The sequence below is a fragment of the Calonectris borealis genome, chromosome W (genome assembly GCF_964195595.1).
Source record: "Calonectris borealis chromosome W, bCalBor7.hap1.2, whole genome shotgun sequence".
In the NCBI taxonomy this organism is placed as follows: domain Eukaryota; kingdom Metazoa; phylum Chordata; class Aves; order Procellariiformes; family Procellariidae; genus Calonectris; species Calonectris borealis.
In genome coordinates, this window is record NC_134351.1 from 36,680,183 (window position 1) to 36,696,476 (window position 16,294).

A 16,294-nucleotide genomic window follows, 5' to 3' on the forward strand; every position below is an offset into this window, starting at 1 on the left:
GGATCCGAGGCCCGCTACACTCCAACTGAGAAGGAGATATTGGCAGCATATGAAGGGGTTCGAGCTGCTTCGGAAGTGGTTGGTACTGAAGCACAGCTCCTCCTGGCACCCCGACTGCCGGTGCTGGGCTGGATGTTCAAAGGGAGGGTCCCCTCTACACATCATGAAACCAATGCTACGTGGAGTAAGTGGGTCGCGCTGATCACACAACGGGCCCGAATAGGAAACCCCAGTCGCCCAGGAATCTTGGAGGTGATCACGAACTGGCCAGAAGGCAAAGATTTTGGAATATCCCCAGAGGAGGAGGTGACGCGTGCTAAAGAGGCCCCACTGTATAACAAACTACCAGAAAATGAGAAGCAATATGCCCTGTTCACTGATGGGTCCTGTTGCCTTGTGGGAAAGCATCGGAGGTGGAAGGCTGCTGTATGGAGTCCTATACGCCAAGTTGCAGAAACTGCTGAAGGAGAAGGTGAATCGAGGCAGTCTGCAGAGGTGAAAGCCATCCAGCTGGCCTTGGACATTGTTGAACGAGAAAAATGGCCAGTACTTTATCTCTATACTGACTCATGGATGGTGGCAAATGCCCTGTGGGGGTGGTTGCAGCAATGTGTTGGCGTTTAACCTGGCAGGCAGCCACATACCACCCAGCCACTCACTCACTCCCCCCACCCCCTCAGTGGGACGGGGAGAGAATCAGAAGGGTAAGAGTGAGAAAAACTCGTGGGTTGAGATAAAGACAGTTTAATAGAACAGAAAAAAAGGGAAAACAATAATGATAATGATAAAATATACAAAATGAGTGATGCACAATGCAATTGCTCACCACCCGCGCTGACCGATAACCAAGTAGCGATCGGCACTTCCTGGATCACGCCTACCATTCATAGACTGAGCATGACGTCACATGGTATGGAATACCCCATTAGCCAGCTGGACTGGCTGTCCTGATTATCTTCCCTCCCATCTTGTGTACCTAGCTCAGTCAGTAGGCATGGGAGCTGTCCTTGGACTAGGAGGGCACTTAGCAACAACTGAAAACATCAGTGTGTTATCAACATTCTCCTCATACTAAATCCAAAACACAGCACTAGGAAGAAATTTAACCCTATCTCAGCCGAAACCAGGACAGTATCCACCCCTTATTCTATACCATTTACGTCGTGCTTAGGTCTCACATCTTTTTAATACATTTCAATTAACCACCACTATCTTTCTTTTTATATATACACATATATATATATGCACGCACAGATATCATTCCCTTGGTCTATGGACTATCCCTCTAAAATGTCCACTGAGTTCATTTAGTCCATGACTTTGGGCTCCATCTGTCATAACAGTCTTTCAGGGCCAGAAAAATGGTGTGTCGTGTTGGGCTGTTGCATCCTGAAGCCAATTCTCATTTTGGTACTGCTGCGCTCGTCCAGTTCTATCATCGTTGCACTTTGCTCGGTTTCATCGGAGTTAGTTCATTCTTCGTTAATCTGGGTGATTTTCACTGCTATACCATTGATAGCAACCATAGAAATAATGATATACAATATCATGTAACAGTTGACATCAAAATTCAGTTCATTGGCTATTTTCACCCAAAATCAAATCCCCTTGAGGTACACACCGGACCTCCCCATCCTTTCACATCACCCACCAAGTGAACCCAGGTCCTTGAGCAAAAGCAATCCCATGGATGGGTTTTCTCTTGCCAGAGGCAGGAGTAGCACAGACTGTCTTCCCCAGCATATTTCTCATTGCACGACAGAGACTTCATCTCCATCTACAGTACGTAAGAGTCTTGAAAGGGCAGGGCCAGCTCAACTGGCAGATCCCCTGGTATTGACTAACCAGGTGGCTTTTCCTAAATGTGTGTCCTAGTGCTTGAATGTCCTACCACCCATTGCTCTCAGCATAGTCTTTAGCAGTCCATTGTATCGTTCGATTTTTCCGGAGGCTGGTGCATGATAGGGGATGTCCTGGTTTTGGCTGGGATGGAGTTGATTTTCTTCCTATTAACTGGTATAGTGCTGTGTTTTGGATGTAGTGTGAGAATAATGTTGATGACACGCTGATGTTTTGGTTGTTGCTAGGTATTGTTTATGCTAGTCAAGGACTTTTCATCTTCCCATGCCCTGCCAGATGTGCAGGGGGCTGGGAGGGAGCGTGGCCAGGGCGGCTGGCCCAGCTGGCCAATAGGCTATTCCATACCATATGACGTCATGCTCAGCATATAAGGCTGGGTGAAGAAGAAGGAGGGGGGGCGTTCGGAGTGATGGCGTGTGTCTTTCCAAGTAACCGTTACGCGTGATGGAGCCCTGCTTTCCTGGCGATGGCTGAACACCTGCCTGCCGATGGGAAGTGGTGAATGAATTCCTTGTTTTGCTTTGCTTGCGTGCGCGGCTTTTGCTTTCCCTATTAAACTGTCTTTATCTCAACCCACGAGTTTTTCTCACTTTTACCCTTCTGATTCTCTCCCCCATCCCACCCGGCGGGGGGGGTGAGCGAGCGGCTGCGTGGTATTTGGCTGCTGCCAGGTTAAACCACGACAGGGGATGTGATAGACCCACTCAATGCTGTGCTCTTTGGCCCAGGTGTCTATGAGGGTGTTTCAGAAGTGAGTCCCGTTGTCTGATTCAATTCTTTCTGGGGTGCCGTGTCGCCATAGGACTTGCTTTTCAAGGCCCAGGATGGTGTTCCGGGCAGTGGCATGGGGCACAGGGTATGTCTCTAGCCATCCTGTGGTTGCTTCCACCATGGTGAGCACATAGCGCTTACCGTGGCGGGTTTGTGGGAGTGTGATATAATCAATCTGCCAGGCCTCCCCATATTTATATTTTAACCATCGTCCTCCATACCAGAGAGGCTTTACTCGCTTGGCTTGCTTGATTGTAGCGCACGTTTCACATTCATGGATAACCTGTGCAATAGCGTCCATGGTTAAGTCCACCCCTCGATCATGAGCCCATCTATATGTTGCATCTCTTCCTTGATGGCCTGAGGCATCATGGGCCCACCGAGCTATAAACAATTCACCCTTATGTTGCCAGTCCAAATCCACCTGAGCCACTTCAATCTTAGCAGCCTGGTCCACCTGCTGGTTGTTTTGGTGTTCCTCAGTGGCCCGACTCTTGGGTACGTGAGCATCTACGTGACGTACTTTTACAACCAGGTTCTCTACCCGGGCAGCAATATCTTGCCACAATGCGGCAGCCCAGATGGGTTTCCCTCTGCGCTGCCAGTTGTTCTGCTTCCACTGCTGCAACCACCCCCACAGGGCATTTGCCACCATCCATGAGTCAGTAGAGAGATAAAGTACTGGCCATTTTTCTCGTTCGGCAATGCTCAAGGCCAGCTGGATGACTTTCACCTCTGCAAACTGACTCGATTCACCTTCTCCTTCAGCAGTTTCTGCAACTTGGCGTATAGGACTCCATACCGCAGCCTTCCATCTCCGATGTTTTCCCACAAGGCGACAGGACCCATCAGTGAACAGGGCATATTGCTTCTCGTTTTCTGGTAGTTTGTTATATGGTGGGGCCTCTTCAGCACACGTCACCTCCTCCTCTGGGGATATTCCAAAATCTTTGCCTTCTGGCCAGTTCGTGATCACCTCCAAGATTCCTGGGCGACTGGGGTTTCCTATTCGGGCCCGTTGTGTGATCAGTGCGACCCACTTACTCCACGTAGCATCGGTTTCATGATGTGTAGAGGGGACCCTCCCTTTGAACATCCAGCCCAGCACCGGCAGTCGGGGTGCCAGGAGGAGCTGTGCTTCAGTGCCAACCACTTCCGAAGCAGCTCGAATCCCTTCATATGCTGCCAATATCTCCTTCTCATTTGGAGTGTAGTGGGCCTCGGATCCTCTGTATCCCCGACTCCAGAACCCTAAGGGTCGACCTCGAGTCTCCCCTGGTGCTTTCTGCCAGAGGCTCCAGGTAGGACCATTCTCCCCGGCTGCGGTGTAGAGCACATTCTTTACATCTTGTCCTGCCCAGACTGGCCCAAGGGCTACTGCATGAACTATCTCCTGTTTAATTTGCTCAAATGCTTGTCGTTGCTCAGGGCCCCATCTGAAGTCGTTCTTCTTCCTGGTCACGTGATAGAGAGGGCTTACGATCTGAATGTAATTTGGAATATGCATTCTCCAAAAGCCCACAACGCCTAAGAAAGCTTGCGTTTTCCTTTTTGTTAGTTGGTGGAGACATGGCTGTTATTTTATTGATCACATCTGTTGGGATCTGACGTCATCCATCTTGCCATTATATTCCTAAAAACTGGATCTCCTGTGCAGGTCCCTTGACCTTACTTCGTTTTATTGCAAAGCCGGCCTTCAGAAGGATTTGGACTATTCTCTCCCCTTTCTTGAAAACTTCCTCTGCTGTGTTGCCCCATACAATGATGTCATAAATGTATTGCAGGTGTTCCGGAGCCTCACCCTGTTCCAGTGCGGTGTGGATCAGTCCATGGCAAATGGTAGGGCTGTGTTTCCACCCCTGGGGCAGTCGGTTCCAGGTGTACTGGACGCCCCTCCAAGTGAAAGCAAACTGTGGCCTGCACTCTGCCGCCAAAGGGATTGAGAAGAACGCATTAGCGATATCCATTGTGGCGTACCACTTGGCTGCCTTTGACTCCAGTTCATATTGAAGTTCCAGCATGTCCGGCACGGCAGCACTCAGTGGCGGCGTCACTTAGTTCAGGCCACTGTAGTCTACTGTTAGCCTCCACTCTCCATTGGACTTTCGCACTGGCCATATGGGACTGTTGAAGGGTGAGCGAGTCTTACTGATCACTCCTTGGCTCTCCAGTCGACGAATCAGCTCATGGATGGGGATTAGGGAGTCTCGGTTGGTGCGGTATTGCCGCCGGTGCACTGTTGTGGTAGCAATTGGTACCTGTTGTTCTTGGACCTTCAACAACCCCACAACAGAAGGGTCCTCTGAGAGACCGGGCAAGGTGGACAGCTGTTTAATTTCCTCCGTCTCCAGGGCAGCTATACCAAAAGCCCACCGATACCCTTTTGGGTCCTTGAAATACCCTCTCCTGAGGTAGTCTATGCCAAGGATGCACGGAGCCTCTGGGCCAGTCACAATGGGGTGCTTCTGCCACTCATTCCCGGTTAGACTTACTTCCGCCTCCAACACAGTTAACTCTTGGGATCCCCCTGTCACTCCAGAAATACAAATGCGTTCTGCCCCTTTATAGCCTGATGGCATCAGGGTACACTGCGCACCGGTGTCTACGAGAGCCTTATATTCTTGTGGCTCTGATGTGCCAGGCCATCAAATCCACACAGTCCAGTAAACCCGGTTGTCCCTTTCCTCCACCTGGCTGGAGGCAGGGCCCCTCTAGTCCTGGTCATCATATTCGCTATCCACTTCTTGTAAGTATGAGTCAGAAGTCCCTTTGTTAAGGTCGGAAGTGGAATCAGCCCTTCTACTCTGTCTGGGGAACTCACTGGAGACTGGAGCAGCAGTTTTCCTGGAAGAACCCCCTTTGTGGTTGTTTTCCCTTGCAACTCATGTACCCGTGCCTGTAAGGCTGAGGTAGGTTTTCCATCCCACTTCCTCATGTCCTCTCCGTGGTCACGCAGGTAAAACCACAGGGTGCCCCGGGGTGTGTACCCACGATGTCTCCTCTCTTGAGCAGAGGGACGCTTGCTCCTAATGGCTGAGACACTGGCCCGTGCAGGTGGGGAGCAGGACATATCCTCTTTGAGTTGCTGGACCTCCTGAGACAGTTTCTCCACAGCAGAGACACAGGCTCGTAGGGAGGAAGAGAGACTTTCTTCATATTGCCGGAGTTGGCCAGCCAGTTCATCCACTGTTTGTTCCTCTCCATCTCTCCAGGTCATTACTGCCAATGAGTTTGCATGTGATGCTGGTGCGCTCCGTACAAACTTCCGCCACATGGGTCAGGTGCATTTGACTTCATCTGGGTCTTTGGATAACTGCTCGTTGTTCAGGTCATCATAAATCACTTCCAGCACGGCTAATTCTCTCAGGTACTGGATACCTCTCTCCATGGTGGTCCACTTGCCTGGGTGGCACATAACATCTTCCTTGAAGGGATACCTTTCCTTCACACCTGACAGGAGTCACCTCCAGAGGCTGAGGACTTGTGCCCCTTGTCCAATTGCTTTGTCAATGCCCCCTTCCCTAGAAAGGGATCCCAGCTGCTTGGCTTCCGTCCCCTCTAATTCCAGGCTACTGGCCCCGTTATCCCAGCATCGGAGCAGCCAGGTGACAATGTGCTCGCCTGGACAAGGGCTGAAGTCTTTTCGCATATCTCGCAGCTCAGCCAGAGATAGGGATCGGGTGGTCACCATCTCATTTACGGGTTCTGCCTCCTCCTCCTCCTGTTCTCGTGATGGCCCTGGTTCATCTTCATCCCTTACTAGACGAGCTGATTTTCTTGTGCATTTTCTTTTTTGTATAGGGGCGACTGATACCGGCATGGGTTGGTTCTCTGTCGCAGGGGGCGGAGTAGCTGCCGTGCCTGCCCTGGGGGGTGAGGGAGCTGCTGTGCTTGCCGTGGGGGGTGGAGTAGCCACAGGGCCTGTTGCTTTGTCATCAGCTGCAGAGACGTTTCCTTCCCCTTGGGGGTTCTGAGTGGTGTTAAACAGGGCTCGGTAGGCGTGGGCCAGGCCCCAGCACATTGTAGTGATTTGTGTCTCCCTGGAATGGCCAGGATGACAGCATACTTCTTCCAAATATTCTACTAATTTTTCAGGGTTCTGCACTTGTTCAGGGGTAAAGTTCCAGAACACTGGGGGTGCCCACCGTCCTAGGCATTTGCCCATGCTATCCCACTCGCCCTGCCACTCATAACTATCCAGCCTTGGGGCAGATCTCTGGATGACGTTCTTAAATTGCTTACTAACCTTGGATAAAACCACAACAATATTCCCAAGGAGTACCAATAGATATATCTTAACTACCCAGAGATGTTCAAGGTACTGGCAAGTTATTTTAACAAAGGAGATGAAGGTAGCGAGGGTGCCATTCTCTATTTCCTCCATAAAAAATCTCTCGGAGGAAAAGGTATAATTGCTAATGGTCTCCATGAAGTGGTACCCGAAATGCAGAAACGGCTTCATTACGAATCCCAAATACCAAATAACCCCCAATGCCAGCGTTTTAGTAACAAATCTCCCAGGCAAAACATCATTAATCACGGCAGAGCACAACAGACTACAAAACCCAACTCCAATTTTTAACAGGTACAGTAAAAACAAGAGCATGGTGCAGAACAAATTAATATGTTACCAGATATAAATTGCTTAATATGCTCTAAATAATCTGTCGTTATCTCAACCCTTCGTGCCCCACGTTGGGCGCCAAAAAGGACTGTCGTGGTTTAACCCCAGCCAGCAAAAATAAACGCCACGCAGCCGCTCGATCACCCCCCCCCGGTGGGATGGGGGAGAGAATCGGGAGGGCATAAGTAGGAAAGCTCCCGGGTTGAGATAAAAACAGTTTAATAATTGAAATAAAACTAAGTAGAACAGTAATAATAACAATGAGAACAACAACAATAACAGAATACACAAAGCAGGCAATGCACAACACAACCACTCACCGACCGCCGACCCCGTGTCACGAACGGGGGGCGAGCCCCCCCACACACCTGGTTTTTATACTGAGCATGATGTCACATGGTATAGAATACCCCATTGGCCAGCTGGGTCCACCACCCAGGCTGTGCTCCCCCCTCCCGTGCAAGCATCACCCAGCAACATCCAAAGCGTCAATGGGCCATCAACGCTCCTTTCACACCGAACCCAAAACACAGCACACCCCCCAAGCTACTGGGAAGAAAGTTAACCCTGTCCCATCTGGAACCAGGACAGGGCCCGTTGTGTGATCAGTGAGACCCACTTACTCCACGTAGCATCGGTTGCATGATGGGTAGAGGGGACCCTCCCTTTGAACATCCAGCCCAGCACCGGCAGTCGGGGTGCCAGGAGGAGCTGTGCTTCAGTACCAACCACTTCCGAAGCAGCTCGAACCCCTTCATATGCTGCCAATATCTCCTTCTCAGTTGGAGTGTAGCGGGCCTCGGATCCTCTGTATCCCCGACTCCAGAACCCCAGGGGTCAACCTCGAGTCTCCCCTGGTGCTTTCTGCCAGAGGCTCCAGGTAGGACCATTCTCCCCAGCTGCGGTGTAGAGCACATTCTTTACATCTTGTCCTGCCCGGACTGGCCCAAGGGCTACTGCATGAACTCTCTCCTGTTTAATATGTTCAAAGGCTTGTCGTTGCTCAGGGCCCCATTTGAAGTCATTCTTCTTCCTGGTCACGTGATAGAGAGGGCTTATGATCTGACTGTAATTTGGAATATGCATTCTCCAAAAGCCCACAACACCTAAGAAAGATTGTGTTTCCTTTTTGCTAGTTGGTGGGGACATGGCTGTTATTTTCTTGATCACATCCATTGGGATCTGACGATGTCCATCTTGCCATTTTATTCCTAAAAACTTGATCTCCTGTGCAGGTCCCTTGACCTTACTTTGTTTTATGGCAAAACCGGCTTTCAGAAGGATTTGAATTATTCTTCCCTTTCTCAAAAACTTCTTCTGCTGTGTTGCCCCATACGATGATGTCATCAATGTATTGCAGGTGTTCCGGAGCCTCACCCTGTTCCAGTGCGGTGTGGATCAGTCCATGGCAAATAGTAGGGCTGTGTTTCCACCCCTGGGGCAGTCGGTTCCAGGTGTACTGGACGCCCCTCCAAGAGAAAGCAAACTGTGGCCTGCACTCTGCTGCCAAAGGGATGGAGAAGAACGCATTAGCAATGTCAATGGTGGCGTACCACTTGGCTGCCTTTGACTCCAGTTCGTATTGGAGTTCTAGCGTGTCTGGCACGGCAGCACTCAGTGGCGGCCTGACTTCGTTCAGGCCACGATAGTCTACTGTTAGTCTCCACTCTCCATTGGACTTTCGCACTGGCCATATGGGACTGTTAAAGGGTGAGCGAGTCTTGCTGATCACTCCTTGGCCCTCCAGTCAACGAATCAGCTTATGGATGGGAATCAGGGAGTCTCGGTTGGTGCGATATTGCCGCTGGTGCACTGTTGTGGTAGCGATCGGCACCTGCTGTTCTTCAACCCTCAGCAGCCCCACAACAAAGAGGGGTCCTCCGAGAGACCGGGCAAGGTGGACAGCTGTTTAATTTCCTCCGTCTCCAGGGCAGCTATACCAAAAGCCCACCGGTACCCTTTTGGGTCCTTGAAATACCCTCTCCTGAGGTAGTCTATGCCAAGGATGCACGGAGCTTCTGGGCCAGTCACAATGGGGTGCTTCTGCCACTCCTTCCCAGTTAGGCTCACTTCGGCCTCCAATACAGTTAACTCTTGGGATCCCCCTGTCACTCCAGAAATACAAATGGGTTCTGCCCCTTTATAGCTTGATGGCATCAGGGTACACTGTGCACCAGTGTCTACGAGAGGCTTATACTCCTGTGGATCTGATGTGCCAGGCCATCGAATCCACACAGTCCAGTAAACCCGGTTGTCCCTTTCCTCCACCTCGCCGGAGGCAGGGCCCCTCTAGTGCTGATCATAGTATCCATCTCTCACTTCTTGCAAGCGTGAGTCAAGAATTTCTTCATCACAATTACAATCCAAAGTAAGATCAGCCCTTCTACTCTGTCTGGGGAACTGTTCACTGGTAACTGGACTGTCGTGAGACAGGTTTTTCCTGAAAACTGGAGCAGCATTTTTCCTGGTAGAACCCCCTTGTGTGATTGTTTTTCCTTGCAACTCACGTACCCGTGCCTCTAGGGTCAAGGTAGGTTTTCCATCCCACTGCCCCATGTCCTCTCCGTGGTCACGCAGGTAAAACCACAGGGTGCCCCGTGGTGTGTACTTTCTATATCCTCTCTCTTGAGGAGAAAAACGCTGACTCCTAATGGCTGAGATACTGGTCCGTACAGGTGGAGAATAGGACCTATCGTCTTTGAGTTGCTGGACCTCCCGGGACAGTTTCTCCACAGCCGAGACAAGGGAGGAGGAGACAGTTTCTTCGTATTCCCGGAGTCCGTTAACTACATCACACACCGTTGGTGCTTCTTCCTCTTTCCAGCACAGTACTGCCAACGAAGTGGCATATGACGCTGGTGTGCTCCGTACCAACTTCCGCCACATGGGTCGCGTACACTGGATGTCATCTGGATCTTTGGGTACTTGCTCGTTGTCCAGGTCACTATAAACCACCTCCAGCATGCTTAATTCTCTCAGGTACTGGATACCTCTCTCCATAGTGGTCCATTTGCCTGGGCGATATATAACATCTTCCTTGAAGGGATACCTTTCCTTCACGCCTGACAGCAGTCGCCTCCAGAGGCTGAGGACCTGTGTCCCTTGTCCAATTGTTTTGTCAATACCCGATTCCCTAGCAAGGGATCCCAGCTGTTTGGCTTCCTTCCCCTCTAATTCCAGGCTACTGGCCCCATTATCCCAGCATCGGAGCAGCCAGGTAACAATATGCTCTCCTGGACGATGGCTGAAATCTTTCCGCATATGTCGCAACTCATTCAGGGATAAGGATCAGGTGGTTTCCGTCTCGTTTATGAGTTCTTCCTCTTCCTCCTCCCCTCCTCGTGATGGCCCTGGTTTTCCATCATCCTTTTCTAAACGACCTGACTTCCGCTTCAAAGATTTCTTCTTCTGTACAGGGGCGACGGATACCAGCGACGGTTGGTCCTCTGGTTCAGCTGTAGTACCCGTCGCGAGGGTTTGGGTAGCTGCAGTGCCTGTCGCAGGGGTTGGAGTAATTGTAGTGACTGTTGCCGGGGTTTGAGTGGCTGCAGTGCTTGTCGCACTGGTTGGAGTAACTGCAGTGACTGTTGGCGGAGTTTGAGTAGCTGCAGTGCCTGTTGCGGGGGTTGGAGTAACTGTAGTGACTGTTGCCGGGGTCTGAGTAGCCATAGTGGTTGTCATGGGGGTTGAAGTAGCCACAGTGCCTGTCGCAGGGGTTTGAGTAGCCACAGTGGTTGTCGTGCGGGTTGAAGGAGCTACAGTGCCTGCCGTGGGGGTTTGAGTAGTCACGACATTCAGGAGACATAGCAATATGATCATGCTTGTTTGAACATCCCAAGGATATTCAAAGTTCTCAGGGAATATTGTGGACGTCTTCATGAAGAGGATAGAAGAAAAAGGAGTTTCTGAAGATATGGAAGGGAAGGTGAACAAGTGGGAGAAAGTGTCCCATCCTGTCTCCCCCCTAAATTCATCCTCTGAGGTGAAGTGGTAAAAAGTGTAATTATTAATAGTTTCCAAAAGATAGCTCCCGAAGAACAGGAATGATGGCAGTGCTGAGTACAGGCTCGTGACCAATAATTTTATCATAACATAAACCAATGTCACACAGTATAGCAAAGCAATGACCTTAATCCATTTCCTAGAGATGACCAACCCCACATAAAAACTGATGATCAGCAGTATAGACAGCCAGTAAGGTGCTATATACCACAACTCCAAAAGCAGATCCAACAACTCTGAGAGCAAATAAACCAACATTGTGAACATTGAGTACTAAACTGATATAATGAATGCTTATAACAAATTTGTTTTAACCCGTTCGGGTCAGATGTGTCGTTATCTCAACCCTTTGAGCCCCACGTTGGGCGCCAAAAAGGACTGTTGCGGTTTAACCTGGCAGGCAGTCAAATACCACGCAGCCGCTTACTCACTCCCCCACCCCCAGCGGGACGGGGAGAGAATCGGAAGGGTAAGAGTGAGAAAAACTCGTGGGTTGAGATAAAGACAGTTTAATAGAACAGAAAAGGGAAAATAATAATGATAATGATAGAATATACAAAATGAGTGATGCACAATGCAATTGCTCACCACCCACGCTGACCGATAACCAAGTAGCGATCGCTACTTCCTGGATCACGCCTACCCTTCATATACTGAGCATGACGTCACATGGTATGGAATACCCCATTAGCCAGCTGGGCTGGCTGTCCTGATTATGTTCCCTCCCATCTTGTGTACCTAGCTCAGTCAGTAGGCATGGGAGCTGTCCTTGGACTAGGAGGGCACTTAGCAACAACTGAAAACATCAGTGTTATAAACATTCTCCTCATACTAAATCCAAAACACAGCACTAGGAAGAAATTTAACCCTATCCCAGCCGAAACCAGGACAAATGGAAGCAGAACAACTGGCAGCGCAGAGGTAAACCCATCTGGGCTGCCGCATTGTCGCAAGATATTGCTGCCTGGGCAGAAAACCTGACTGTAAAAGTACGTCACGTAGATGCTCACGTACCCAAGAGTCGGGCCACTGAAGAACATCAAAACAACCAGCAGGTGGACCAGGCTGCTAAGATTGAAGTGGCTCAGGTGGATCTGGACTGGCAACATAAGGATCATAGAATCATAGAATTATTAAGGTTGGAAAAGACCTCTAAGATCATCAAGTCCAACCGTCAACCCAACACTACCATGCCCACTACAGCATGTCCCTAAGCGCCTCATCTACACGTCTTTTAAATATTTCCAGGGATGGTGACTCAACCACTTCCCTGGGCAGCCTGTTCCAAGGCCTGACCACTCTTTCAGTAAAGAAATTTTTCCTAATGTCCAGTCTAAACCTCCCTTGGCGCAACTTGAGGCCATTTCCTCTTGTCCTATCGCTAGTTACTTGGCAGAAGAGACCAACACCCACCTCGCTACAACCTCCTTTCAGGTAGTTGTAGTGCGCGATGAGGTCCCCCCTCAGCCTCCTCTTCTCCAGACTAAACAACCCCAGTTCCCTCAGCCGCTCCTCATAAGACTTGTGCTCCAGGCCCTTCACCAGCTTCGTTGCCCTTCTCTGGACACGCTCCAGCACCTCAATGTCCTTCTTGTAGTGAGAGGCCCAAAACGGAACACAGTATTCAAGGTGCGGCCTCACCAGTGCCGAGTACAGGGGCACGATCACCTCCCTACTCCTGCTGGCCACACTATTTCTGATACAGAAATAAGGGTGAATTATTTATAGCTCGGTGGGCCCATGACACCTCAGGCCATCAAGGAAGACAGAGAACATATAGATGGGCTTGTGATCAAGGGGTGGACTCGACCATGGACGCTATTGCACAGGTTATCCATGAATGTGAAACGTGCGCTGCAATCAAGCAAGCCAAGCGAGTAAAGCCTCTTTGGTATGGAGGACGATGGTTGAAATATAAATATGGGGAGACCTGGCAGATTGATTATATCACACTCCCACAAACCCGACAGGGCAAGCGCTATGTGCTCACCATGGTGGAAGCAACCACCGGATGGCTGGAAACATACCCTGTGCCCCATGGCACCACCCGGAACACCATCCTGGGCCTTGAAAAGCAAGTCTTATGGCGACATGGCACCCCAGAAAGAATTGAGTCAGACAACGGGACTCATTTCTGAAACACCCTCATAGACACCTGGGCCAAAGAGCATGGCATTGAGTGGGTCTATCACATCCCCTACCATGCACCAGCCTCTGGGAAAATCGAACGATACAATGGACTGTTAAAGACTACACTGAGAGCAATGGGTGGTGGGACATTCAAGCATTGGGATACACATTTAGCAAAAGCTACCTGGTTAGTCAACACTAGGGGATCTGTTAATTGAGCTGGCCCTGCCCAATCAAGACTCTTACGTACTGTAGATGGAGATGAAGTCCCTGTCGTGCACATAAGAAATATGTTGGGGAAGACAGTCTGGGTTACTCCTGCCTCTCGCAAGGGAAAACCCATCCGTGGGATTGCTTTTGCTCAAGGACCCGGGTGCACTTGGTGGGTGATGCGAAAGGATGGGGAAGTCCGGTGTGTACCTCAAGGGGATTTGATTTTGGGTGAAAATAGCCAATGAACTGAATTGTATGATGTTAATTGCTATATAATACTGTATATCATCACTTCTATGGTTGCTATATGTCATATCAACGGTATTGCAGTAAAAATCACCCAGATTAATCAAGAATGAACTTTGAAGCGAGCGGCTGTGTGGTGTTTGGCTGCCTGCCGGGTTAAACCACAACAAGCTGGGACCAAGGCTGAGATTATTTAGATGTGGATTAGATTGCACTGGAGCGAGGAAACCGCACTATATTTCAGTGCAGGGTTTAAGTGTTGTGGCTCAGTGGCAAAGGAGTGGCGTGTTTCAGTCCTCCCGCCCTGCTGCCGTACAGTTTTTAGCCTGGCAGACCATGGCCCTTCACCCTCCACCCAGCCGTACGTGTTTGCTGGGGATTTTTTGACTTCAGAATTTACTTCGCTTGTAGCCAATGGTTATATGCCCCCTCTGAAACCGGCTGCCCTCCCATCCCCAGGAATATGAAGATGAGGCCGTTAGGGCAAGGAGAGGCTGGGAGAGATGGCGTGGGCAGAGAGCGCACAGTTCACTACAGCCAATGCACGCCTCAACAAGATTGGCATAAACACAGCTCCTGGCTGCCTTTCAAACAAGAGCATCTGCTAAATGCTGCCACCTGGTGCTTCCTTCCTCTTCCTGCATTGAGCTGCGAGACACCAGTGTCTCTGAGCAAAGTCCCAAGGGCATGCACCTCAGTGCTCCCCAGTGACTGTCTTGATCATCCTTGGGATGTCTGTGAAGCTCCCCATGTGCTCCAGGACTGTTGGAGAATGAGTGAAGGGGAATTCTCAGCCCTTGCAGAGGGGGTAGGTGGGTGCTAGAGAAGACTGCTAGGAAGGAAGGTCCTCAGCACACAGTTAGAGGCAGTTCAGATGTGTAAAAATGGGCTGAGTTTACCCTTCAGCTGAAGAGAAGTCCGACACATCTGTGGCCCAGAATCCCAGCCTCAGTGCTTGGGTTGAGCATCTCTCTCTAGTGCAAAATCACTTTACTTTTCTACCTCCTCTGGGAAGTGAATTGTCACAGGAGAGGAGCGTTTGTGTTTCCTGCTGTACGGAGATCCCCAGCTGGCAGTATGAGAGGAACTTAAATACAGACCTGAAGCTTAGAGAGGACAAGTACTTACAGCTGCTATTGTCCCAAGCAGGAAGGACAGGGGTTCGGCGGCTGGGGATTCTGCCGAGCATGGCACTCAGTACTGGCCTCCTGCCTTTGACAGCCCCTTTCTGAAAAGATGCCTGTCCGCAGATGATCTTGGTGGCCACGTGGGAGCAGAGCGCCCACTACCTGCAAATAAAATGCATTATTTCGTTCCCTTCTGCCAAGGAATATGAGAATCTATTGATCACCATTCTCATCATAAAAAGCTTTTACGTATCGGAGATCCCCTTTAGTAGTCTGTTTTCTAGATTAAGCAAGCCATTTTTTCAACGTTTCCCTATAGATCTTGTTTTCTGGACTTTTGACTATTGTTGAGATGGCTTTCACATTTTGGGTTATTTGACTGAAGTGTCTAAAAGAGCTGCAGTAATACTCCAACTGAGGCATCACAGAGCTGTGAGGAACAATACACTGAAATAATCCCCTCCCACGTCTTACAGACGACACTCCCATTAATGCCTTTTAGAATAAGATTTGCTTTTCCTTCTACCAGGCTGCCACCCTGTGCTGCAAGTTCAGTTCCTGCTCTGCAACCCCTCCTGCCATCCTCCTGTTTTGGCAATCATTTTTGGCTTTGGACCCCTGCTTCTGTTTCCCTTTCTTTGCTCTTCTTCTACTGTGCTTGTGAATAATGATGCATTTCCCACTTTTTCCATCTTATTTTCTGATTTCAGGTCCTGCTCAAGATCAAAGAAGCCAAAAAGTGGCCACCTCCACCCTCACCCAAGAGACGCCTGCGTCGGACCAGCACCTGCCACTCTGGCTATGCCTTCTCCCATCAGCATGGCTTTGGAGCACTCATTATGTCTGGGAGAAACATGCGGCCAAAATCACCTTTTGCCACAACAGGAACATTTTCACCAAATAGTGACAAACATAAACACAAAGGACTGTAAAAAAAACCAACCCCCCAAAAAAAACCAACCCCAAAAAACAAACCAACAAAGCAAACCAAAGTAAAGGGCTTTCAGGAAAGGAGGCTGTGCTCCCTGCAAAGCACCGCGCCAGTGGCCGCCCAGAGCTCTGCCCTCCAGGCTACCAAAGCAAGGATTTGGGCCTTTCCTTTCACCCATGTGCACCCTCTGACTTCAGCTTCTCTTCCAAAGACATGTACTGCTCCTGGGGAAGGCGGGCAGAGTGAATTAGAGCTGTTATATGGTATCCCAGAGGGCCTCCCTGGAACAAGAGAGAACACGCTGTGGGAGGCATCTCCACTCCCTGAGATTGTTTATAACGCTATTTTTTTTTTCTCCATTTAACTACATACTTCAGAGCAAAGAGAAGT

General features: G+C 49.9%; 1 pseudogene; it reads left to right on the forward strand.

Annotated features, from left to right (window-relative positions):
* Nucleotides 1-15,905, forward strand: part of LOC142074961 (phospholipid-transporting ATPase ID-like) — a 131,322-nt pseudogene extending 115,417 nt beyond the window's left edge.
* The last annotated feature ends 389 nt before the right edge of the window (nt 15,906-16,294 follow it).